This window comes from Strix aluco, chromosome 3 (assembly GCF_031877795.1).
Source record: "Strix aluco isolate bStrAlu1 chromosome 3, bStrAlu1.hap1, whole genome shotgun sequence".
Taxonomy (NCBI): Eukaryota; Metazoa; Chordata; class Aves; order Strigiformes; family Strigidae; genus Strix; species Strix aluco.
This window is the reverse complement of record NC_133933.1, coordinates 64,843,854-64,870,386: the sequence shown is the minus strand read 5'-3', so window position 1 is coordinate 64,870,386 and position 26,533 is coordinate 64,843,854. Positions and strand designations below refer to the sequence as shown.

The window sequence follows — 26,533 nt, the reverse complement described above, 5'->3', positions numbered from 1 at the left end:
TTGAGCAGCTAGAAGTAAGTGCAACTACAAGAAATGGCTTCTAGTTGAAAGACAGATGACAGCAGGATGGAACACGTAACCAGAATATTTTAGATGTCTAAAATTTTTCCTCCTATTGATATAATATGGACAACAGATGGGTTTTTAAATGCAGCTCTTGGTACAACTTTGCATGTGAGAAGGAAAATAATTTGGAGTTCACGGGAACAGGAGCAGATTGTTCTGTGGATCCAGTTGGTGTCATTCTACAGCCTTAAACTCTCCTGCAAAATAGTGTAAGCAGAACAGCAGGAGTCCCAAAATTCCCCATGCTGGCTCTAGCTCAATAAGTCATTTCTATTCACAAAGTATATAAGCATATACTTAATTCAGGAGCATGTGTAGGACCCAGTGATTTCACTATGACTTAGGAATCTGCCCAAAATTAAAGTCTCACTTAGGGGTTTTGCTAATCAAGCACCAGACACATCTGGCAGATATTCATGGGATTTACTTTTCACTGGGTCTGTCCACCTGCCGTAGCATTTTCTCCATTTGCTAAGCAACACGCTCACCAAACTGGCCAAGATGGATCTAGCTGCATATAGCAGGCATCCAAGCAACAACGGACAGGACAAGCAGAAAGGACTGTGAACATGTAGGACATCCTCGCGAGTACACCAGAAGCATCACTGACAACAGAGAGGAAATAAAGACAAGCAGTATCAAAAGCATAAGTTTAATCACTTTACTTAGATTCTTCCTGTTTAAGTCTTAAACTAGCAAACAGGGGAAAAAAACCCTGTGCGAGAAAGAAGACAAGGCTGCTCATGGTCTGCCCTCTCTCACTGGTGAGGTCCAAGCCTGTCGACTGTGACTGGGGCAGCTGGGAGCGGGGGTGACCATGGTCCTGTGGCATTGCCTGCTCTTAGTCACCAAACTACGGTTGTGAAAGACTACCAGTTCTGTGCATGTAACAACGATGATTAACATTTTCTCAGAAGCATCCATTAGTGAGAAGTGCGTGTAACGAACAAGTGGATGTGCTAAAGATTACATGTACAGTGTAAAACTAGCCCCTCCCACAGATCTCCTCAACACTCCCACCACCGCCTCTGATTCCCCTACAGACATTTACAGAGCTCAGTCACAACATCCCAGATCAGGAGGGAAACCAGAGCACCTACACTTTCTTTAGATGCAGAGGGACAGACATCACCTGGCATAAACTGTGGGGGCTTTTGGTTTGCCCACGGCACTGAGCTGATACATGCCTCGCAAAGGTTTAGAACAGGTGAGGCTGAGAGTGTCCCTGAGGGCACTCTGCTGGTTGAGGAAGCTCTGGTGTGCCCTATAGAACCCAAAATATTCTGCAGTGTTCCCAGTAGCTGTTTTAAGCAAGACTTTGCTCAGGCAGTTACCCTCTGAATTGCCCAGGTACTCAAAATGCAACTTTCACAAAGTTGCACAAAGGCAGAGTGAAACTGGCAGGTTCTGCATCACCCACATGCACCTGCATGTATCTCTTCCCTCCACTCTGCAAAGCTGCTACTCACTCTAACACTCGTTGCAATACAGTGTCTTACATTACAAATTTCCACCTTGAATTTTACCAATTTGTTTGGGAGGAAAATTTACCCTTTGTTTTTCTAAACACAGCATCTAACATCTGGATCCAGGTCTATACACACTGTCCTTCTCTATTGCCTTAGCTGCTGACTGTACCTTAGTGGGACTATTTTCGCTCTTAAGTAAAGGAGACAACTGGACTGCAAAGCAGCATGCAGCCTGACTTCTGTGATGACTCAAATGATCTTTAATAGCATAAATACTATGAGCAGAGGTGCTCATAGTAAATAGTACAACTATTGACCATTCTGAAAATGGTCACTTAAAACCAGACACACACACACACACACACAATATTAACGTTCAAATCCCGCAGTCAGTTTTAGCACAAAACCCCTACCGGCTCCCTATGGATCGATAGCAGACTACAGCATCTGTCTACAGGACATCTCCTTAAGATAAGGAAGTGGAACTGACATAAAGAGAACACTGTGCAACAATGGTATTTTTGTGCCCAACTCATATTTATGAATATAATTCACACGAAAATCAGTGTAAGGTGTTGTGAATCTTACCCCAAACTCATGAACTGTGTAGCAGAACCAGGAATTGAACCTATGGGTATTAACTCCCTGCCTAGCCTGCTAGTCAATAGACCGTATTTCCTTAGGTAGAGAATTACAGTAAATACATCAAGTCAGCTGTGTACTGTTGAGCTTGTGTGATCACACATCACAGACAGTAAAACATGCCACCATAAACTAAAAGATACATTCCATGTATATGACACTGTCATTTCTAGTTTTGATGCAAAGCGTTCATATTCCAAGTGCAAACGCATGAATTAAAAGCAGTTTTACTGGTGAAATAAAATATACATTGAAGCAAGGAGCATTATTCTAGTTTTCAGAGTATCTTTAAAAAATTGTTATAAAAAATTGTCATTACCATTTTGAATCTATAAGAATGACACATCAGCAGAAATGAAAAATTTCCTTCCTCACTAATGCAACCAGGCACCTTACTGCAGTACACCAGCAAAACTGACTTGCTGCAGAAGGAACTGAACTGGCATGACCACAACAGAAAGGATTTTAATCTGCAAGCGCTGCACTGTGGAAAGCAACTGCTCAAGCAAGCATGTTCCATGCAGATAAACCAAATCTTTCACGCCGCACTTACACATTCCATTCACAAAGGAAAGTCTCTCTACAAACATCCCCAAAGTTTGCAAAGGTTCAAAGCCAGAGTCAGCTGAGGTAAAGAAAGACAGCACGCATATTTTTGGATGGTGAAATAAGTTCTCTACAATACAGAAATGTGTTGTATTGGGGCTTCCAAAGAAACATGTACCATGGCAACACCACTACCGTGTTGAACTCACCTTGGTAAGAGTGATGGTGCATTCAACCCACCCCCTCAGCTAGGCTTGTCTATGACTGCGCAAAAGTTTTTGCTTCTCATGCCCACAAACAGTGGAGCCATCATGGTCTGTCTCTCCCAAAGCAACAGCATGTTCACATGGGACAGGCTGTGGGGCAGCACGACTGCAACAAGCACAACTACAGAAACCAGGCAAACACTCCGAAATCCATTCCCGTGACAAGGAGCTAAGACCATGTACCCACCTGGGTTATGCATTATACAAATTTCAGTATTACCTAAGGGCTGATTTCACACACACAATAGCTTTGGGGAGGCTACAAAATGTTCGTGTTTCAGCAAGACAATCTGAAGAAAGTGTGGCCATTGCACGGCTCCAGAGATCATATCAAGGCACATAGTGTAACCAGAGTTAAGAGAAAGTAAGTCTGCAATACTGAGATGATTTTATTAAAACTCTCCCATCTTAATCTATTCAGACAAAAACTTTGTTTTTATCAGCCTAACTGTACATTTGGTCTTTCTCTTGAAAAAATGCTTCAATCTGCTAAGAGAAGTCTTCTTGCAGATGGACTGGTAATGAAATACAAATAGAACATTAAATATGAAAAATGTAATGCACAACGTATTTTTCTCCTTTACTTAATTTGCACCTAGTCATTCTCATGCTGAGCATCTCATGTAGTTAAATAATTAGTGTAAATTAAAATTCACCTTTTTTTAACTGGCAAAAACAGTGAAACCGAGTTGGTAATTATTTCAAGTTTTGCTGCTATATGGGAAGAACTTGATAACCTGAAGACCTTTCACGGTTTGAACAGACAAGATACACAGGCTTTTAACAACAGCAAGGAAAACGGAACTGGGTACAGCGACTTGCAGGGCAAGAAATCCCTCTCTGCGGAGCCGTATGACAGGGACTATTAACCTCTGAAGATCTATTCAAGGACATCAGGATGTGCGAGTTTACTCCTGAGCAAGCCACTGCCTGCACGCACACAGATACTCCCCCTCCCTTCCTATGCATCAGTGCCACGCGTGGCAATTACTTTCTTTCACCTGGCAGCCACACACTTGCCCTACTCTGCTCACTCACATCACACTGATTTCAACAGAAATTCCACCAAAAATCAAGGCCAGCCCACATCTCCCACACAGATGATGAACAACCCCCACTTCTCCTGGGCACCAAGCCCAGTAGTGCCCGTCTGCGTGGCTCTAGCCCGTGCCTGCCCAGCCACGGCTCACACCCCAGCTCACACCCTCAGCCCACCCCTCTTCGCCCCCCCCCGGCAAAGACCTGGAGGCACAGGCTCTCACCAGACAACTTACCACAGCAGGCAGCCACAACAAGCCCTCTGCAGCTATGCTCATCTCATAGACTCTACCGAAACGTGGGGTGAAAACTCCCGTGGGCCCCACCGTGCTTCCTCCTACATTCCTGGCCTTACAAGTCTCAGCTCTTAACAAAACCACAAGGACTTCTCATCCAAAAGAGTAAGGGAAATTCAAGTAAAGGACACTTGAACCCACCTAATTAACCACATCGGAAAATTGCACCCATGCTACTATTGATAGCATGTACAAAAATTTCAACAATTTTGTATGATGCCCCTATATAATATTCATCTGCATCAAGAAAAATCATGGAGTTGCAGAAAGGATATAACTATTAGTTAGCCAAAAACCACTATAGAGTCAAGAGTATTGGAGCAGATACAAATAGAAAGCATTTGATGAACTCTGTATTTGGTCACCATCATGCAGATTCAGGAAAAGGTCTTTCTCCACCTACAAGATTTTGGTGTCCTTATGTGCCACTATTTAGATCCCCAGCTCTAAGCTTCTGCTGCTGCAACAGTAACACATGACTACACAAAACTAAGTCAATTCAGTACAATAAATGAAAATTCTCCTGAAGACTGAAATTTCTGATTTGCTGAAAAGCAAGTTCCTTCTGAAGGATGTTGCACTGACAGTCCAAGAGAAATCCTGCATTTGTTTGGAAAATAAGGACATAATGACAGCAACATGGTCCACTTCCTTATAGTGCCTTTTTGACATCCCTTGGCCGTGACCTGAATGGCCTCCTGTGTGAGAAAATACATGTTTCCGTCTGTGCTTGTTCATCTCCTTCTCTCTGTGCTGAAATTATCAGCAATGGTGCTAGCTACAGAAGCAGCTTACAGATGTAACTGTTTCTCATTATAACCTCTCAGCTGTTGTCTGTACTAACGCATAATCAGCCACTGTGTACACACACACGTATGGTAGTATGTAAAAGAAGACCATAAATATCAGCACTCATATTTGAATATTTGTTGTTAATAACAGTAAAATCTCAAAATACAGTAGTTAATAGCCCTATGCCACAGTTTACTGCTATTTCATTTATAGATGAAAGGAAGGAAAAATACAGACTCATTTGGTCAAAATGAGAGGGAGCAGGACAGCTTGAAGGGAAATTCAGGGGCACTAAACCACTCCTTTCCTAAAAAGTCATTATTCCCACTCCTTTCCTAAAAACCTGTTACTCTCACGCCTTTATTTCCTAACATGGTTATTTAATATTTGTACCCGTGCCACTAAAGCAAAAGGTCATCCCAGGCTTAACAACTCAGCATGACTTTGAAGATCAAAACTGAATAGCAGCAGAGAAAATTGTCAAGGAAATATTACTAAAGGAAGATTTAACTTAAAATCAATTGCTTTTATTCTAATGCATTCATATAATCACTTGCTTCCCCTTTCCATAAACTGGTCGTAAAATATCTCTTGAGAGAGAGGACTATTGTATTGCATACATGCCTAATAACCCTATAGGGGCATATTTAAAAGAAGAAAAGAGATTTGCGTAACACTTTACAGGGGCGATCATAGCTCATCAAGCTATTTTCTTTTACACATGAAATCAGTCCCATTTAAGAGACTTCTCCCATTTACTATTCTACAGTGCTTTTCCAGAGGAAAAACAAGGGGGGGGGGGGGGGGGGGCAGAATTTGGCATGTACATATACGAAACCCTCCAAGGACTGCACATGCCTGAGCAAATTCTGTCTTCTATCTGTTAAACATTCCCATCCCAAGATGTTGTTTCAAAACACATCCCATCCTTATAATGAACCTTGTCTGTATGGCTGAGCGTACCAACACACAGTATTTCATTTCAAAACCCAGTCGTATCCTATTCTGCAAAGGTTGAGTGCCGTTATTTCTTTGCCTATCTTGCTTTTCCCTGCTTGCAAGCATCTTGCCAGGCATGATTCATGTTATGTAACTCCAGCTTGTTAAAAACAAGTTATTTAGCTAGGTAGTGTGATAGATTAATGAGATAAATCCAAAACTTGCTTATTACAGAACTCAGGCAAAAGTTGCTCCTCAAATAATATGCCTATGCAACATTAAACAAATGAATAAGCAACTGCACCAGCGCTGTTTACATTCAAAGTTAATTAAATCTCTCAAATCCAGGATGCTGCACTCTAGACTACTCAGTGCCTCTTCTCATGCCACAATATGCAAACTCCCTAGTGAATATGCTTTTTATTCTTTAAAAGTGACCCTCCCCCCCAATCATTAGAGAATAACAGGTGAATATTAAATCAATTAATTTCACTCCCAAGAACACTGTATTGCTTTAATGATTTGGCTGACTTTGATGAGATAAAATCCTCCTCCCTGGGTTAGCTGCAAAATGCCTGTGTTTCTCAAATAACCATTCTTACTCATATCCCTGTTTTGGTTACAAAGTGTAAAAGCAGCAGCTGGAGAGGGTTAAACAGGTTTTCTGTCAATGCTCTGCAAGAAACAAACCTCCGTATTCCAGCAAGGCAAAGAAATCTGTTCAGGCCCTGTATATTCAGCATTATTCAGCACTATTGGGATCATATTCCAGGATCTTTCAATGCCCACCTGACAGTGTGTCCTCTATATTATGCAAGTGATGTGGTCTCCCCAAGGCAAATCATCACCTGACCATCCTGGTCTTTGCAGCTGAGCTGTATCCAGTGACATGCTCCGTGGAGCAAGCCATTGCCACATAACTGTATTCTCTTCTCAGTCACTTCTCCGGGGGGGGTGTGTGTGGAATTAAAACGCTGGTATTTCTGGCATCACCACCACAGCAGAGCAATGGGGAGGCGACTGGCTGCGCCGGCGAGGAGGCAGCAGCAATGGGGGCCCTGTGCGAGCACCGGCTGGCTGCTGAGCCCAGACGTGAAAGTAGGTCTGAGCCCGCTCGTCTGCAGGGGAAGGAGAAAAAAAAAAAAAAAAGAAAAAAAGAAAAAAAAAGGCAGCACTTTCTCAGAGCAGGAAGAAGGGGAGGCCATGAGCGTTTCCTGTTGTGCAGCTGAAACAAGCAAAGACGTCATTACATTTACACTCCCTCAGGGTGTCAGCAGATTGAGGGCCAAAGTTCAGTCATTTCCAATGCACTGCAAGGAGGGAGGTTTTGGAGGAGAAACCAGCAGTGGCTTTATTGCTAACAGCGTTCTCTGCACTTGCATAGCAAAACAGCTAAGCAGCATGTCACCAGGCTCAGCTGCAAAGTATCGTATGTGACTAGAAACAATATTTGCTCAGGAGCCGTGCTGCTCTTGTTTTTCTTGTACAGCTTGTGTAAGAATATTACTACAATATAGAAATGCACTAAGCTCTCGCTACAGCCCATACTTCTGCAAGCATCTGGAAATCAAGCCTTACGTATTTTTGGATCCCATGGAGTAAAACATATTTTGTGAATGCATTTGGGGCACAACTGGAATGTAAAACTACAGGATTCCCTTGTCAGATATGGCTGACAACCCAGCAAAGTGAATGCAGATGCTTCTTTTCATTTTCACCCCCGCCTTTCTGAAGCAGATAATGGCTCAGCTTAAGGAAAAGGGTGACAGCACAGGAGTTTGGTAGTGGCATGTAGAAGTTCAGCATTTGGTAACTCATTGTTTCACAGGCTGTCCATCTGACCCTAAGTAAATCATTAGTATATTTACCTGACAAGCATAGGAAGAACCTGGATTGCAGTCCTACCCACCATTACTACCTTCTTAAGCTAAACATTAGAAAGACTTTTTTAATGGAAAGCATCGTTAAGAATCCAGATGAGACCATCTGGGAGGTTTCAGACTCTCCACCACTGGAAGTTTTAAAGAGCAGCGGGAACAACCACCCATAAGAAATGGTTTGGTTACAGCTGATCCTCCCCTGGGGCAGGGCGATGCACAGGCTTACAGTACACTCACTCATGAGACAGATTCTAGACCCATTTTTGTTAGTCTCTGAACAACATGTCAAAATACAGTGATCAATACAGTCATTCCACAATAACCATATCCCAGCAATAGCCTCTGGTGTCCAGGACACTAGACTTTTCCTCTGTATACTGAATGAGACAGACTGGGTAGCAGTGCTCCACTTGATAGAAGCTGATTTTCAAATAGAGGCACTTAATTCAACAAACCTCAGTGAAAAAGTTTACAAGGTGTTTGGAAAATGCTTTTCGGGATTCTCATCTCATACTACCATCACTAGCTGAAGAGGAGTATTTTTGCCGTGTTCCTGCAATAACCACCCTGTGGTCACACCAGGAACTGAAGCCAGCCTTTCAGCCCTAGTAATTCGAGGTGAAACTAAGGAACCACCAGTCTGTATCTTGGAATCATAATAAATCGTATCTTTCGTGGGACATATGAAATGCAAAAACTTACCAAAACTGCTCATTTTACTAAAAGAAGGTCAAAGATAATATTTTTATTTATTTATAAACTACATATTTTGGATATACTGTTAAAAACATATTCTTCTGCAAAGATATGAGGTGGTTTGGTTGTTTTCTGCCCTTTCCTTCAGAGCTAAATTTTTCAAAGACAGCTTATCTTGAACATGCATTGCCCAGTTAGCATGAAGAAACCTCTACTGCTTCTTGTTCTGACATTAGCATGAAGACTTAATCCTGAAAGTTGTCAGTCTGGCACTAATTATCAGGATGCTTTTCAACATTAAAAAAAAGCAGACTAATGAGTCTTTGGTGTTGGCAATGATTTGCAGTACACAATACACAATCTGAGGAAGAAAATCTGATTTTAACTGTACATCAAATCAAAGAAGCATTAACAACAGTTTGGATTAGTTCAATCAGAATAAATTGATAAGAACATGGCCCTTAAAAATGTGGGTGCTGGATCAGAATCCAGCCCATATCATACACTCTCTTGAGAGAAGGAGAAAGGGGACAAAACCTTCAAAGGACTGTAACATCCTAAACAACACATAAGAGAGCCATTCAATTTTTCTGAAATCTGACCATAAAGTACCACACTCACTCAGAATAAGCTTGGTCAACTATTTTTAGCCCCACATCCGAGAATGAAAGAAATGCACCCACACACAATTTGGACTTTTGACCGTACTGAGACAACTGCCGCATGGCACAGCCGCAGCACACGGCCAGGCTGCGCAGACATTCAGCACCAGCGCACAGTATTGCAATAGGCATTTTTCATACATATATGGCTGCCTCCTGCAATACACTGTCTGTTAAAGAGAATATAATAAGGAACAGCAGTGTTTTCACACACCCATCCACATCCTGAGAGTTAATCTTTAGGTAACTACATCTTACTGTTCCATCAGCTGATGAATGGTATTCTTCATCTCTGCATCGGTTTGAGGTGATAAAGTGCCGTATGTTCTCTACAGTATACTTTGCATCCAAATATGACCCTAATATTTTTAAAAGAGCTGTATCTGTTGTGTTTTTTCATTTAAAGATCAAAACTTAAAGCAAAAGGACAGATGCAAACTGTGAACTGGCCTCAGTGTCAGTGCCTTTGGTATGCTGATGAAAACACATGCTTTTCCACCCCAAAATAGAAGTTGGTTGCAGTAGGTACAAATACATATGGAAAACAGCTTTTAAACAAAGTTGGCTACCTACAAAATATTTAACACCTTTACAAATTTCCACAAACTCAGTTATACTTTTACCCTTTACAACCCATCTGCATAATACTTAGAACAAAGCCACTATGCTGTATCACTTGGGAATTTAAACTACATACAAGGTTTTACAATTCTTTCACTTCCACTTGAAGGAACATTGTGCAAGTGGAAAAGCCATTATCTTGAAATTTTTTGTTGAACTGTCTAATCACTAAGGGAATTAGGGTTGACATAGCGCTTAGGGATATGGTGTAGTTGGGAACTGTTAATGTTGGGTTAATGGTTGGACTGGATGATCTTCAAGGTCTTCTCCAACCTAGATGATTCTGTGATTCTGTGAATTCTCTCAAGCAATCCTATACAGATAATTAAAATATCCTATGCCACTTTTATCAGGAAAACAAGGCAAACAAAGATGACAAGGTGCAAGCTGCCAAACACCTGATAGTAGGTAATTATTTATCTTCAAAATATATGCAGCAAAAAATGGAAGTTGGGGGGCTTGCTTTTCACTGTGAACCTGGTACCCAGCCTAAATATGGCAGTACACAGGATGCAGCATGGGAGACTGCCCACTGCTGAAGGACACAACCTAACCACCAGTAAAGTGGCAGCAATAAGAAATTCCTGAAGCATCCCCCATCATCTGTCTTCTTATCTACTGCACTCAGCTGCCCCATGCCAGGCTCTCCTGCCTCAGGAGGACCTTGCCACCAGTGCTGGTCTCTCCACCCACATACCTCAGGAGGTCTCCAGACACAAGGACGTGCAGCCTCCTGTTCAGAAGCTACTGGAAAAACACTACACTGCAAAGAGAAAAACACTACTGCGATTATGTGGTAAGGATTGGGTTTAGGATGAAAACATAAACCTTACATTTCAAATGGGATGATCCCATATGTTTCAGATATGTCCATATAGTGTGAGAGTGTATATGTGCGTTGTGTGTGTATACGTATGTACATACATACACTCCTGTGAGTGTGTATATATATAAAATAATATATATGGGTCTATGCAAGATATATACACACATAAAAAGTGAAAAATAATATATTAAAGTGATACGGCTAAGTGGAACCAAAACCCTGTGATTGTAACTATCTTTTATAAGTGACAACTTACAGAGATTCTTTGGACAAAACACATTAAGTCGTGGCAGCTAAGTGGGGGAAAAGGCAAGTCCTTATTTTGGGGCTTGCTCAAGTATTTATATTTTATTTCAGATGTCTAATCAAGACAAAGCAGATCTGAAACCCATGTTTAAGAACCTGCAGTTTTCAACAATAGGTAACCTAATTTCAAGAAACCAAAAGCAATTGCTGAAATATTTATTGAAATTGCTTTCATGGAAACAATGAGAAAACACTATAAAAATGTTAAAAATATTAAAACAACTTGACTGCTTCTGTATCTCATGAATTCAGCAAGATCCTAGGCAACAATAATATTTAGAATAAATATTTTTCTTATGGGAATAGCATTTTCACTCAAATTGACCAGATGATATCAATTAAAAAAAACAAAGATTAGATACAGAAAACACATCTACTGACTTAAAAACAAAACTGTACTCGAGTGAGTACAAAGCTTGTTTAAGAAGACATTTACTTTTCCTTTCAAAGATCTTCTTTCATAGGCTTTTTTCCCTTACAGTATTTTGAGCTAATTTCAATCCAAATGACGAAAATCTGTTCACTAAAACTTCAGAAAGCACACACTACTCAGGGTAAAATACTGCACACATACGCAAATAGAAAGATTAATATATCAAAGGCAAATCCAATACTGATTCCAAGTTCTGCATTTACTCTATATGCCCACTTTAAAAAAAAGAGACAAAGAAATAAATAAATAAAAATCAGTGATACAAAAATACAGTAACTTTCTACGTAATATACCATCTGTTCCACCAGAAAAACATGCTGCAGCAAGCCACAGGGGCTACAGCTATGAAAAGCCCTTGTAGAAGAGCCAAGCGCTGTAATGAGCAGTTTCAGAAGCTGTGGAAAACGGTACCAGCCACCACAGTAAGGAGGCAGCCTGTGACACGCTCAGTGGGAACTCGCCACCTCCCCATCCCACTGGCTGGGGTGACCCAGGCTGCCACGACATCCTCAGAGAGCTCCCCAGATCTTGCAAACCCAGGGTCAGAGGTTTACAGCATACCAGTAAAGCCGGGCAGCATGAGGAGCAACTGCTAGTTGTTTGAGGTTGTGGTGTTTTGCCATGGCTTTTTACGGGAAAGTTGTCTCCAGAGTTACAGACACAGTAAACTGGATTTCCCCAACTCCTCCACAGACCACACCTCCACCGATGCTGCTCCCTGCTCTTCTACTACCAATGTAGCATCCGCACACAGAAATAGTTTCCGGAACGTGGGAATGGGCACCCTAGTACGCCTGCTACCCCTGAGGCTCATTAAAAATAGGAGCTGCTGTTGCATGCCAGATGCTTGCTCACTGTTGTGTGCCTTACAGCAAATTTAGTGTGAGTCTTCCAGCCACTCGGGCAAAGAGGCAGGCAGGAGAGACCCAGATCAAAGAAGTACTAAGGGGTGCTCTGTTATGGTTAGGAAGGCCAATTAAGGTGTGCGTCCCTCTCCTTCCAGCTGGCAAAGTCTCAGGTACTTGGGATTATGTAGTAAGTATTTACTTCTGCTGCTTCTATTATTATTCATTAGGTGTGTGTTAAAAAGGTATCCTACCTTTCCAGCCTTTGGTTGCACTATCACACCAAATACAGGCTTTAGGGCAAGGTCTGAGTTCTTTAAACCATGCTTGTAAAGGCTTTACTTTTGCTCTCCATCACATCCGCAGAACAAACAATGGAATCACAGAACCCTGGGCAATTAGGAGACCATACCTGGACTGGAGGGAATTCATGAGCCAACACATTATCATAGCTCTCATTAATAAAATAATAAACTGTGCAATTACAGTGAGTTGTACACATACCTCAGGGTATGCAGTAAGGCACAAATTTAGAAATGGAATGTTTCCAACAACCAACAACAACTTAAACAGGCAAGGATCCTTATCAAACAAGTAGGTTACTCAAGAACTACTCCAATAACTAGCCCTTTTTGCCCAAGGTTATGCATTCTAAAATCATAAGTTTTTGTTGATCTGGCCTTTTTCCTTTTCCTTTTTTAATTTGCTTGTAGTATTTAAAAAAAGAAAATAGCTCATCTCCCCTCTAATCAATCCATCAGGTACAAGATTCTTTCAAAATTACATCTAAAAATGGGAAAGTGCAAACAGAAACAGTTATCAGGATAAGCCAATTCAGTTTGGTGTCAATGGGCTTCAGATGGAGGACTAGATACATAGGACAGGTGGGTTACACTAGAATGAAACACACTAGAACCTTGCAAACCTATTGTAAATATTTTCTTGTGTATTTTTTATGCTGAAACATACCAGAAGCATGAAGAAAAAAATCTCTGAAATTATGCCACTTGAAACAAGAAGGTATCAGAATTCATTAAAAAAACAACAAAATTATATCATGCACAAACTGAAATGAAATACAAGTTTCTCACATCTTAACAAGCAGCTCCAAAGCCAAATAATGAGATTTCACTGGGGAAACAAGCGTACAAGACTGGTAAGGTACAGTCCAGGCTCCAAGCTCACGAACTCTGCTGGAACTACAATGCCCTCGGGAACCCAGCAAGTTCCTTTCTCAGACAGATTATAACTACCCAAAAAAAAAAAAAAAAAAAAAAGCTAAAACCACAGCTCTAAGCCACTGTCAGTTCCAACACTTGTACCTAAGACTTCATGCATTTTATATTCAAATCACAATGAAAGCACCTTGGGGTAGATAATATATCTTTACTCTTTCCTTCCAAATTACCTTATACCATCTGGCAATGTAACAATCATTTCTGTTGAGAGTGCCTTTTGTTTTATATCTTCTCTGCCTGAAGTATCCAGAGGCTGTTTCCATGTAGACAGCTTTTCCAATATTCTCACCTAGTGTTACTATATCCAACGAAGAGCAAACCTCGCGTGCTGAAGGTTTCCATTTATAGGTTGAGACAGTCACAAGGAACACTATTTCAGCAGCACAATTCCTGTCTACAGCTGACGGCAAAATCCTGGCCTCATGAAAAAAAAATCGGTAACAACTTCCCATTCTGCACTTTTATTGAAGTCAGGATTTGATCCAAAATGACAGGGTTGTCATTTTATTCACAAGAGACAAGGCAGTTCAACACGGTAACACACACTGTGCCAAGCACAGTTTAGTGTCATCTTCTCAGCTGTGGGGCACTGATTAGAAAACTGTGAGATGAGGGCAAGATGGTTTTGCGCTTGACACCAGAGAAAGTCAAGCAACAAGATAACAAGTGTTGGCATGATGCAAGTGTTTTTTATGGTATCTTTCATTTGCATAATCTATTTACACAGGTAGTCTGTTCATGGATTGACTTTCTGGTCATATTTCTACAGCCATGAGACCTGGCACCACTAGTTCAGCCATGGCGCTGAAGTGGGCGTCCTACCAGAGGAGTGAGGGTTAATGAGCACCACGCACAAGTTGACTGTCATGCACCACCAGTGACAGGGCCTTAGAAACAATCCTTTAACCTTCTGGCTAGACTTAAGAGTGATACAATTATGTCCTTCAGAAACAAAAGGATATAAAAGGAACTCAAAGTGCTTCAACTTAGAAGGCAAACATCTTCAGGGTCCAACAAGAAATGACCTTGGCTGAATCAGTCACAGGCAATAAAATGGGAATGCTCAGTTACTGACTCTGCTCGCATCATTGTATCAGCAATGAATAACATTTTAGAAAGATCACCTGGCCAGATTCTGATACCCGCTGTACCACAGTGAAACCACAGCAGGTCATCACGGAGAACTAATACAATTTTTTACCTGTTTAACAAAGTGCAGCTGTGTATAAGCATCTATACACACTTGTGAAATAAATACTAATACTCACACATAAATAATGCAAAAAAGTTTATTTAAAATATTTTCTTTGATATTTAAATAATAGCAGAAGTTGAACCTACATTGAATCTAGGACAAACCTTCCCCTCAGTGACAAACAAGCCAGACCTGCAACCATGAGCTCTCATGAAGTTATTCCAGGTATATTGTACTGTGAAGCAGACAGAACATGACTGGAGGCAAAAGCTATGATCACATAATGTACAGAAGTGTGTATGTATATACCTATACATGCATACTTAAATATTTCTTCATGCAATATAGCCAAACCCCTCAATTTTCTGGTGCAATCTGTTTATTTTTATGGGAAAATATCAAAGCAGGAGCCAAAAAAATGCAGTTTTGGCTGAGATTAAAACACAGGTGTAATCCCATCATCAGTATGTGACCCTGTCTGAATTATGTAATGAAACTGGAAAGCACGGCACTCTGTTTTCATGTGAGTGAGTCTGTAAATAGCCACAAAATCTATTTATTACACTCTTGGCTTGCCAGACAACCCACTTGACTGAGAAAGAGTTTGTCAAAATTGGTTTCATTTATTCCCCTGCTTGCTAGTTAAGTGGGTTGAACTATTGACCAGGATCTAATGATACTGCAACTAAATTAAATCAAAACAGTGCATAAGCACTTGTAAAGAGAAATACCTGCAAGCACTGAGCAAGATAAGAAGGCACTGTATTCTGTGTGTAATTATCTGTGGAGATGTCAAACAATGGAAGTTAGAGGATGTTACCACTGTATCCGAGATGGTGCCTTCTATCGGATCTTAGTTACTCATCAAGACGTGCTTATACAACTTGCGACTGGATAGAGGTTTTAAAGGCTGTAGCACTGAAATTCTTTAGGTTGAGGACTTAGAGACTTGATCTGACAAAAAATAACTTCTTGTAGGCAATTATAACCCACTGTCAGTCACATTCAAACCTCCCCTCCCCATCTTATTTATCTTCCCCTCTAGGCGTCATTCTCAACCAGCATACATCCAAAAATGTTTATTTAGCATCCTTGTTTTCTTCTTTAATTACTAAGGCTGTGAGAGAGAAAAAGACAATTAAAAGGTTTCTCTCATAGTCACTCCATTTGTGGACAATATGCTGCACTGAAGCTTTGGAGAGGTGTGCGCAAAGGAACTCCATCGTCCCATGTGTCTTTCTCTTTCCTGCCATGCAGAGGGTGATCTAGGGAGCAAGGGAAGGAAAGTCAGGGTATATCTACTGAAAGGTACTTCACCGTTACTACAGAAGAACAAGCAAAGATGCCAGACACACCACTGTAAAGCATCACATAGAGGACACAGACCAAAACTAAAGTAGAGGTTCTTGTCCTTGTACACTTAGCTTTTTACAAATGGACGTGTCTGGGCCAACCTGCCATCATGGAAGGTTCATGTTTATGAACTTTGGATGTGGAAATCTGTATGACCCAGGCACAAGACAAGCATTTCCAAGGTGCTGTATAAACACACCTTGCTCTTGCTCCAAAAGAGAAGTTTTGGAGGATCTGATATGCTTCCATTTCCTTGTCTATTACTTTCTCACCTCTCTGACAAGCCTGTTCATAAAAGCAACACACACAGTGATGAATTTTTGTCCACAAAGAGATCACTATGTAATTTAATGGAATCACTGAACAGCTATATGGTAACAATTTTCCACTATTAGTGACCAGAGCTAAAAACAAAGCAGAGAAAATGAAGGTACTATACGTCATCCGTTTGTCTCCCAACATTTCACAGACCAAAGTCTTGTCAATAATAAATCAGATCAAAGAAAGGTGCTATGGGAACCTTCGTACTACTGTGTATCAGTTCCAACTTACAACCTTACTCCTTTACAAAAACATAGCTGACTCAAAACTGCCCTACTTACTACTCCAAATTATGTAGTAGTTTTACTAACGCATGGCTGATTCTGAAGTTTTTCACCAATAAACAACATTATCCACTATGATAAAGTAGGCCAAAGATGAGCACAATTTTTGTATTTTTTTGATTAGTAATTAAGTAAATCAGAGATTAAAAAGCTAAAAATGATATGACGTATATGAAATGTGACAGATAACTTACAGACCAACTTTATTGCCCTCTCCATCCCAAGATTTTGCCACTATACCAACCTATTGCAGAGGGAGCAACACTGTATTTGGCATCACTCTAGCTCTAAAACAAACACCTTCCTGTGAATTTGTATTTCACTAACATTGTTTCACTAACATAATTTCCTTCATATTATATAAAGGACTTCTACCCTTACCACAAATTTCTTCAGATGTATTAGTAACACCTTGCTAAGCCTATATCGAAATCCAACTGGACCTCACAAAATTAAATACATGTAGCTTATCCATTATTTAAGCCTTAAGGAAAAAAAAGATTCTAGCCAATCAGCACTGTGAAAATATCCATTAACTTTTAGAGGAATTTTGCTAGTATTGTAGGGCCAAGCACAAAATAATGGAACAGGGTACAAGTTCTGTTTGACATAATTCTAGTGAGAATGTCACATAGCTTTGCAGAGATTTTAAAGCAAAATCTCTTTAAGAGCCTGGTATCACGATCTCTCCATATCACACAGCATCAAGAGGTCCAACTTTATGGTCTCAAAGTTGATAGTTAAATCCTACCTTTACCAAAGTGTAAAAACTTCCATTGACTTAAACAGGATAGGGAGTTTGGTTGTAGGAGTCTATGAATGTCCAGCCAAAGATAAAGACCTTTTTCACTAAAGAACTATTTTGTCTCAGACAAATGCAAGGAAAAAAACCTTTCATAAGCACCTTCAGAAACTGTGTTCATAAACGTAATTGATTTTAAATGGGAAAAAAATCAAAATTAGTCTATCCATATTGTTACAGAAGACTATGAATTGTACTCGATTCTCTCTTCTACACCATTAACAAAATAGTTTTAGAAATCCAACTCTCAAGATGAATCAGTGTTCACAGGTGTCACAAAGGACTCAGTTAAACCCTGCCAGCATGCACAGACATCAGTTAACCAGGGGCCTGCATTACACTCCAGAGCATCTCTTTTTCATTGCTAATGCTTGTATGGAAAGAAATAAAATCACTTTCAAACCCCACATAAATTGAAAACAGTTAGAGCAAATAAAGAGATATTTTCCAGCTAACTGAACTATTTTAGCTGTCTTTGAAAGACAAGGAACATGAAACTCCACATACTTTTAGGACTTTTGTGAACAGACTACACTCAAAATGAACTACACTGAGCTGTGAAAAATGTTAATAGGTGCCAGCAACTTAAGTCTTTGTTGAATACTGACTTTGGTCTAAACTAAATAGTTTTTGCTCTAAGTTCTGTCACATCTTGTTGTCAAGAAAGGGTAACCCCAGTTATTATTTCATGTTATTCTTTCTTGACACACTACACCTGTTTTGTTTTAATGTAAACCACAAATACAAAATACATAAATAGATTGGGCCGTTTATCTTGTTTAAACAAAAAAAACAATATGCAAGAAAACCTTACTGTCTAATAAGACTAATTCTGATAATCCTGATCAGTTCTGATCAGTCCTGTTAGACTTTTTTAAACATAAAGCTCCTTTCTGCCCAAGCACAGATATTTCTCTATGGGAAAACTGCTCATTAAGTAGTATTATTTCAACAAAGTTAAGCATTCTGCTCTACTAAATTATTTGAGCTTATATTATGTCCTACAATGTGTAATTAGATATTTCTTTCAGCTATTCATAAATCACTTGATAAGGAGTACACCCAAGCTCTGACAGTCCACCACCAAGCCCAGCAGAGGAAAATTCCAGGCACACTACTAGGGTTTGGGGAGGTGGGGAGCATTAAGTTAGCCCAGTCAAGCCAGCAGCAATACTAACCTCTGTAGCCAAAAAAGTCTAAACTTCACCATAAATTACAGAAAATAATCTGGGTTTTTTTCTGCTTTCTTTTTTCATGAGCATTTTCTTATGAGGGTCAAACCCTACTTTACTACACTACCTATAAAATGTCACCTGACACTATAATTTCAATTCCCTTTAGTTCCTCTAGTTTCCACTTTTCTAACAAACCAAACTATACATGCAAATTATCTAACTGCTTTTCTTTGCATGGAATTTTCAATAAACCACTACCTAAAAAAGAAACTTTCTGTAGCAATCAAACCTTGACTTCCTCCTGTATGACACAACAGCAATTAAAGCATGCCTTTCAAAAATACTCTAGATCCTTTTTTTTCCCCCTTTGGCAGCTTACACAAATCAGAGATTTTAGCCAGAGCTGCAGAAGTTTATTACAACTTACTTAAGTTGCAATGAAGTGAACTTACATTTTTAAGAACAGTGATACTCTCTACAATTTTGTTTTGTGCAGGCTGAAATTTCTTGTATATTAGAGTTGCATTTTTCAGACTCTGTAAATATATTAGGATAGAACTGTCAATCACAAGAAAACAAAAAACAGTAAAATAATTTTCTGTTAAAGATAAATTGAGATGCAACAAAACAAACCCAGGTGTGCATGAAGTGGCCATAAACCCATTACCAACTACACATTACTCATGGTTTCTATGTGATTTTTAGAAAGAACTTTTCTGTTGAGACCAAGTCTACACTGTCAGAGATAGAATGTGCATAAACAAACTCAGAAAAATGGATATAATCACTATACAAACTAGTTATATCAGCGTAACCATGTACCAGGGGAATTTGTATCGGATAATTACATCCACATTGGTACACTGTATTACTTTAAGAACACTACCATCTAAGTGGTACATTTTTTGGTAGGTATGCCCTGAGACCCCCATCCAGACAAAGAGGAGAAAAAAAAAACCCCACGTATAGTTTTTTGGTATATAAATCTATGACAAAGTAAAAGGCAATATTCCGTTTCAAGAAACAGTAAAAGAGGCCTGCCCAGGGCAGAACAAGGAAATACAGAAACACAAGCAATGTTGTGATCATAAACAGTTGTGGTCCACACTCCGCTGCTATTACCCTGGCATACAGAGAACAGAGAGCGACCGTTTTGCAGATGTACAAAATGTGCCTGAAAGACAAATGAAAATAAGCACCCAGAATCCACAAAACTTCCTCAGAGCAAGAAGAAACTCTTATGTTTAGACCACATTAATAAGAAATTAATCACAAGACAATTAAAAAAAAAAAAAAAAAAAGCACGAGACTTTTAATTTGACAGGCAAAGTTGCATATGATACTTGTACGTCTTCTGATTATTTCACACTGGGGATTTGGAAACACCGCATCAGATTGTTTCCCCTACCCATACCCATACCCTCTCACCCCTTTTCCGTGGCTCATAGCTTCGTGAGAGAGATTTCCGGGGACAAATCTTACTGGGGGCAACCTACTACTAAGGAGTAATTAGGGCAAAGTCAATTATTTAATTTATGAACAAAAGTTCAGAATGCTAAAATAAGAGGTATGTGGTGCTTCCCACTTGCTATTTCAGTAAAAAATTAAAAAATAAAAATCAGATGTTTCCAAAGATCAACATATTCTTTAAATTCACTGATGATTTCTTAAGGTCCAAGTATGGGCTCGCTCATTTTACGAGTCCTAATTTCACTTGAGAATGAAAAATATGGCCCCAATGAACTGCTTTTTAATATTTCCTGATGAAATAGAACAGTTGTTGCAAAGTCTTATAAAAAATGTCTAAGCCCCAAAAAGAGAAACAAAACTGTACAAAGCTGCTATTTCCTATTAAAATGGCACAGCCAGCTTGAAACTTTCACTCTTCTATAATAGTTCTGTGCTACTTTAATTAAACATAGCATCCAAAATTACTGATTGAAACATGTGAAAAATACTATTCTCCATTTTCCATCTAGCTTACGCTTCCCCTGCTGTTTCTTCACTTCTTCAGGAACTGCTAGATAGTTCCTTCCACTGAAGGAAAAACAAAAACAGTTAAATTAGTTACTTTAATCTGTAACGTACTACTTCAGAGATGCTGTTTAAGAAATCTGTTAAGAAAAAATAACCTGCCTCTTTAAATAAAAGAATTTTTAAAGCAGTTTCCTCATAACTTATCAGACCTTTTTCAAATAACAAAGGTATGCAGCCTCTGCACTCAACACTTCTGTATTAGCAATTAACTCTTGCTGAAGACTTTAACCCATCAGATCTAATAATAATTATGCATTCTTCCTGCTAGAAGGACCAATAATTTAAAACCATGCACTGTCAGGTTCACCTCTTCTCAATCACTGAGGTAAGATGAAGAAAACATTTTCCTCTCTTTACCCTCTGTGAAGGCCACTGACATGAAGAACCAGCTTTTGCTGGGCCTGATTTACGTTAGGACCTAAGACAGGCAGAGATAGTTAGCACTCAGCTCTGGCAATTTACCTGAAATTCTTATGCAGAATCAAGCGAGAACTACACGGAAGTAGTACTTGCTGAGCTCTACTTAACAGAGCTGTATGGATAACTATCAATATAACCGACCATAGCTTATTACAAAGCCCCACTATACTCAAATATGAAAGACAGCTTGCCATATTTCATATACAAGTCACAGAACTGTGACTTTCATACTCTACAGTAATACTCTTAAATAGCGAGCATTTTTCTCATAGATGGGTAATTATTTCACCAAGTAAACTACTTCTGCCAGACGAACAGCTCCTATATTCCCATTACTTTACCTGATATGGTTAAACTTCAAAAGTAGTTAACAGTAACTGCCCCTGCTGATGACTCCAAAAGGATGATGAGAGGGACATACAAAATGGTACTCATTACTTTCACTTTTGTTTAAATACAATTCACCTTAATTCTGTTAAAAACAAGCACCTAAATAAATAAATAAACAAAGAAGTTTGGCAAAATGCTCAACAATAAATAACCCGCTTAAAAACTTCCAACTTAGTTACAAACATGCAGACCAGTGTCATAAGTTTACTCATATAACTGAGTCCAGCCAATGGTACTAGAAATAGTTAAAAGACAAAAAAGAATGGCCTTGTAGGGTGCCACCACATAAACTAAACATGATATACTGCCAAACACTCAAGCAGACACATGTACCATTATTCAGCAAGGACCACATGAATGCATATGGCTCTCTGTTTTGTCTTCATAGTAACAAGAAGGTTTGTAAACAGATCTCACATATGAGGCAATCTAGTCACTTGAGAATCTAAAAATCTGCCTTTGTAAAGAAGCGTTCTGCACTGTTGCCACACAATTGGACTTACATACACAATTAAAAGTCCTCTACATTTGTGCTTTGGAACAAGTGCTGCTCAATTTTAGTCTTATCCATAGCAGCGATGTCTTAACGTGCCACCTCAGCCAGGATGTATATAACTGCTATGCCAAATAGCCCTTGGAAAAAAAGGTCAACACAAAACCCTATAAAACGTTAAAAATTTTGACTGTTCTATCAACAAAGTAATGACCCCCTGACTTTGTACCATATCACTGCTGCCTTTGCACAACTGAAAGCCACAGTAACCTTAAATGTATTTACAGATGACGGTACTAACTTTTTAAAACTCACATGGAAAAAACCCTCTCAGCCGAATCTACACCACTAACATCTTTTTTAAAAAATGAGGCAAAGAAAAAAAATCATGAAGAAAGTTTCAGATAATCCATACCTGAAGTTTCAGGAGTATCCCCTTACTGGAAGGTTAAGGAAAGATTTAACATCTAACCACAAATAAATGTAAGCCCCACGTTACAGTACATCTATCTAAACACGGCCACATGCTGCCAACCTAAGAGGCAGAGACTCTCCTATCTTTAAAAACAGATGCACTTTTTTAGTATGTCTGCATATCATTTTCACTATCAAAATACTAAGGATTCTGCACCGCGGCCTCATAACCTGAGGATTAAATTCCTCTGGTAGTCAGTGGTATTTCACAACAACAACAGAACTCAAAAACTGGGCCCACTGAATCTGTACCTTGTTAGACCAGTAGCTCTTTCAATTTAATAATTGCTGTAATTACTCGCTGTCCCCAGAACTCCTGATGATGACCGGAGCCCCCTTGTGCTAAGAGCTGCACAAACGCAGAGCAGAGGTGCTGCCCGCACCCACAGCTCCAGGGAGTAGAACACGCAGACCTATCGATGAATGGCTTCCTTTTGCCACCCTGACCACTTCAGTTACTTCTTTCACAGTATGGATTCATTAGATGGGGGGGGGGGGGGGAGGGAGTAACACCCTTGACTAAGTCGGCATGTTTTCTATATTCTTTAATAATGTGCAAAACCAGACAGGTTTTATATTACAGTTTACTTCATTTTAAAATGAGAGAAGGGAAATTATTTAGCGAAATATTTATTCTGAAACTCGTATTTCTATTCGTTTAAAAGGGCATTTAAGAATTATTGTCATAAAAAAGATCTTTAATGTTTAATTTCTGCAGCTACCATCTGAAATAAAAAAAAAAAAAAAAAACAACTCAAAATAACGTTTGACCATCGCTGCCAACTAATACGAAAAACAGCTCTTTTTCTGGGAAATTAAGCTCGGAGGACTTTTATCGTTGTCCCGGGGCGAGCGCCGGCCGCCTGCCCGCAGAGACAAGGTGCGCTGGCCGGCGGCCGGCCGAGACCCCTGGCCGAGCCGGGGGGGCTGAGGCGACGCGGACCCCGCCGGCCTCCGCACCCGCGGGTCGGGGCTCTCCGGGACACCACCTGCCGCGGAGACATCCCCTCCTGCCCCCGGCTCCCTCTCGCCGAGGGGAAGGCCGTGTCGGCCTCCGGCACGGAGGTCGGAGCGGGCTGCGGGGCATCACCCGGCTAGACCGGGGCTTTCCCCTCCCCGCGCCGCTCGCCCCCAACAGCGGGGAGGCGGCGGGCAGCCTGCGGCGACCTTCCCTCCCTGCCTGGCCGCCCTGCCCGCCCGGCTGCCCCCGCCGCGCGGTGCCGGTGTGAGGTATCCCTATGCGACAGGCGCGGACGTGCCGCTTACATAATCACCGCCGGCCGCACACGTCCCCCGCGTTACATAAGGGACCGGGCCCCCGCCGGCCCCCGCCCGCGCCTCCCCCGCGGCAGCCCCGCCGGCGGGCGGGGGAAGGAGGCAGAGGGGGAAGGCGGGAGGGCCCCGGCGGCGGCCCCGGCCGAGCCCTTCGTTAACCCCCTTCCTGTGGCGTTTACACGTCATGGAACATTCCCGGAACGGGCCAACGTCCCACCCACTTCAGGGAACAGTCACCGCGGCGCAGCGCACACACGCACTCTCACACACACACCGGCGGGTCTCCCCGCACAAACACACACACACACACCCCCCCCGCCGTGCGCTCCGACCCCCCGGCGCACTCCGCGGGGACGTGCCGGCAGCCGGAGCCCCCCCCCCCCCCCCCCCGCGGCGCGCCCTGCCTGCCGCCGCCGCGCCGGGTGGCCCCGGGCGCCCCCCCCGCGGGGTGCCCCCTCCGCCCCCCCGCAGGGCGCCGGAGGCCGCGGAGAGAGCCCCGTCGGGGCGGCCCCCCCGCGGGCGCCTCTCCCCGGCGGTGACCATGCCCATTCCCCGCCACAGGAGGGGATTACGCAAGGCAGCCTGCTCCTCATCTGCATACACTTACACGCTGGGTATTCCCCACATTTCCTAACGGCGTGTCACCGACAAAGGCCTGGCCCCGGCTCCGGCCCCGGCCCCCTCCTGCGCCGGCTCAGCGGGGCGCCGGGCCGGGGGAAGGGCCGCCGGCCGTGGTGCCCCGGGGACGGTGCCGGTGACCGCCAGCGCCCAGAGCCGCCGCCACAGAGGTGACTTACCGGTCCGGCCGTTTTACAGCCCCGCCGGCTTCCCCCGCCGGCGCCCTCCCCCGCGCCTCCCGCCGCCTGCCCTCCATTTACCCCTGCAGCCCCGGGGCCAGTTGCTGGGGCGGCACTCGCAGCGCTGGCGTCAGACACCCCCCTCCCCGCCCCGCTCGGCCAAGCGTCCTCTCAGCCGCGGCCCGAGACCCGGCCCGGCGGCGGCCCCCCACCCCGCCGCCGGAGTTGCCCCCCGCCGGCGACGGCGGCTCGGCGCGGCTGTCAGCTGGTGCCGGTGACAGGGGACCGGCGGCGGGCGGGGAGGGAGGGAAGGAGGGAGGGAGGAGGAGGGGGCTGCCCGCAGCAGCCGCTGCCGCTCACCTGGAAAGTCACGGCGGAGGAAGGAGGGGGAGCCCTCCCGGTGCCCTTGGCGCGGCGGCTGTTGCTGATCCCGCCGGGCGCTTGTGTCGCTCCTTGGCTAAGGGCTCGCCTGGAGTGAGGTGGCTCGCGGTGCTTCGTTTATATATAAAGACAGACAGCGATATTCCAGCGGCCAAGGGGCGCCCGTTTCACGCATTTATCTTAAGGCAGGTCATTCCTCTCCCCTCTTTTTGGACAGGCTCATCACCATCACGCTGACAGTGGCGGAGGGGCTGGTGTTGCACGGGGGGGAGAGGCGGAGGCCGCGGGAGCCGCCGCCCGCCCTGGCCGCGGCGGGAGGGAGCGCTCCGCGCTGCAGGCGGCTCTGCCGGGCTATTCCTGGCACCACTTCCCAGAACAGAAGTTACGGGGCGGCGAGCGCGGAGCGAGCGCGGGGAGCGCGCCGCCCGTGACGTCACCGGGTCCCCCCGCGCGCCGGCGGCGGAGCCAGCGAGCGAGCGAGCAGCCAGCGGGGCGCGACCGGCAGCGCCCGGCCGCGGGGTGATGGGCGCTGCCCGCCCCTCTGTGTGCGCGTGTGTGCGGGGGGGCGGCGAGGGGAGCGGTGCGCCGCGCAGACGGGAGGGGGGGCGGAGGCAGGGCTGCGGAGGGCGAAGCCGCGGCCTCTCCCCGCCGGCGGAGATCGCCGCTCCCCCCCCCCCCCCCCCCCCCCCCCCCGCTGAGGGAACTCCCAGGAGAGCCAGTCCCGGCTTGCCGCGCGCCCTCCCGGCCCGAGAATTTCCTCCGAGGACGCGGGATCCTCCTGCCCTCCCCCCGCCGCCTCCCTCCTCCTCCCGCCGCTTCCTCTTTCTCCCTCCCCCGGCCCCTCCGCCCCCTCGCTCCCGCCTGGTCGCGATCACGTTATCTGTCAGGGAGAACAATACAGCGCCGGGGCTCCCCGCACCGGCCCCGGCTTCACCGCCTGCCCGCCAGGCGCCTCAGACGCCGGGCACGGCTCTGCCCCGACCCCCGCTCACCACTTAGCACACGGCCCTTTAGAAGGGGCGGCGCAGCACACCGGCACAGCGGGGCTCACCGCCGCCGACCCGGAGGACAGGCGGGCAGCGCGCCCGCCGCCCCGGGCTCTGCCGCGGACACACGCATTTATTGTAACAGTCTCCCGCCGCCAGCGCCGCGGCGAAGCGCCTTCCCCGAGAGCGGCCCGCGCCACCGGGGAGGTCAGACGGACGGTGCCGGGCGAGGGCCAGCGGCGGCCGCCGCCACCTCACGCCGGCTAACGGCCGCCCGGGGCTCGCGCCCCCGCTTCCCCCCGCCGCCGCCGCTCACGGGGCCGCCCGCAGCCAATGAGCGCCCGCAACGTCCGGCGGCGGGGCGGGGCGGGGCCGGCGGCGGGGCCGGTCTCCCTCGGCAGCCGCCGCCACCCCCCGCCGGCCCCGGAGCCGGCCCGCCCCGGGGCAGGGGCGCCGCAGGGGGAATACCCTCCCGGCGGGGCGGGGCGGGGCGGTGCTTGCGCTCCCCGGGAGCGGCCCACCGCTCTCACCCGGCCGCGAACCGACCGCCGGCGGCCGGAGCCGTCGCGGAACCCGGCCCAGGTCCTGC

General features: G+C 44.1%; 1 protein-coding gene across 10 annotated transcripts in view; it reads right to left on the bottom strand.

Moving 5' to 3' along the window:
* HIVEP2 (HIVEP zinc finger 2) overlaps positions 1-25,520 on the bottom strand; it is a 142,849-nt gene extending 117,329 nt beyond the window's left edge. For 8 of the 10 annotated variants that reach the window (XM_074818901.1, XM_074818905.1, XM_074818902.1 and 5 more), the window contains exon 1: positions 24,938-25,520. The gene's annotated coding sequence lies outside the window, so the exon portion shown is untranslated. Of the gene's footprint in view, positions 1-6,843; positions 7,173-22,446; positions 22,628-24,937 lie in introns of those variants that run through there. The other 2 variants (XM_074818904.1, XM_074818903.1) reach the window with 2 other exon arrangements.
* Between the last annotated feature and the right edge of the window lie 1,013 nt (positions 25,521-26,533).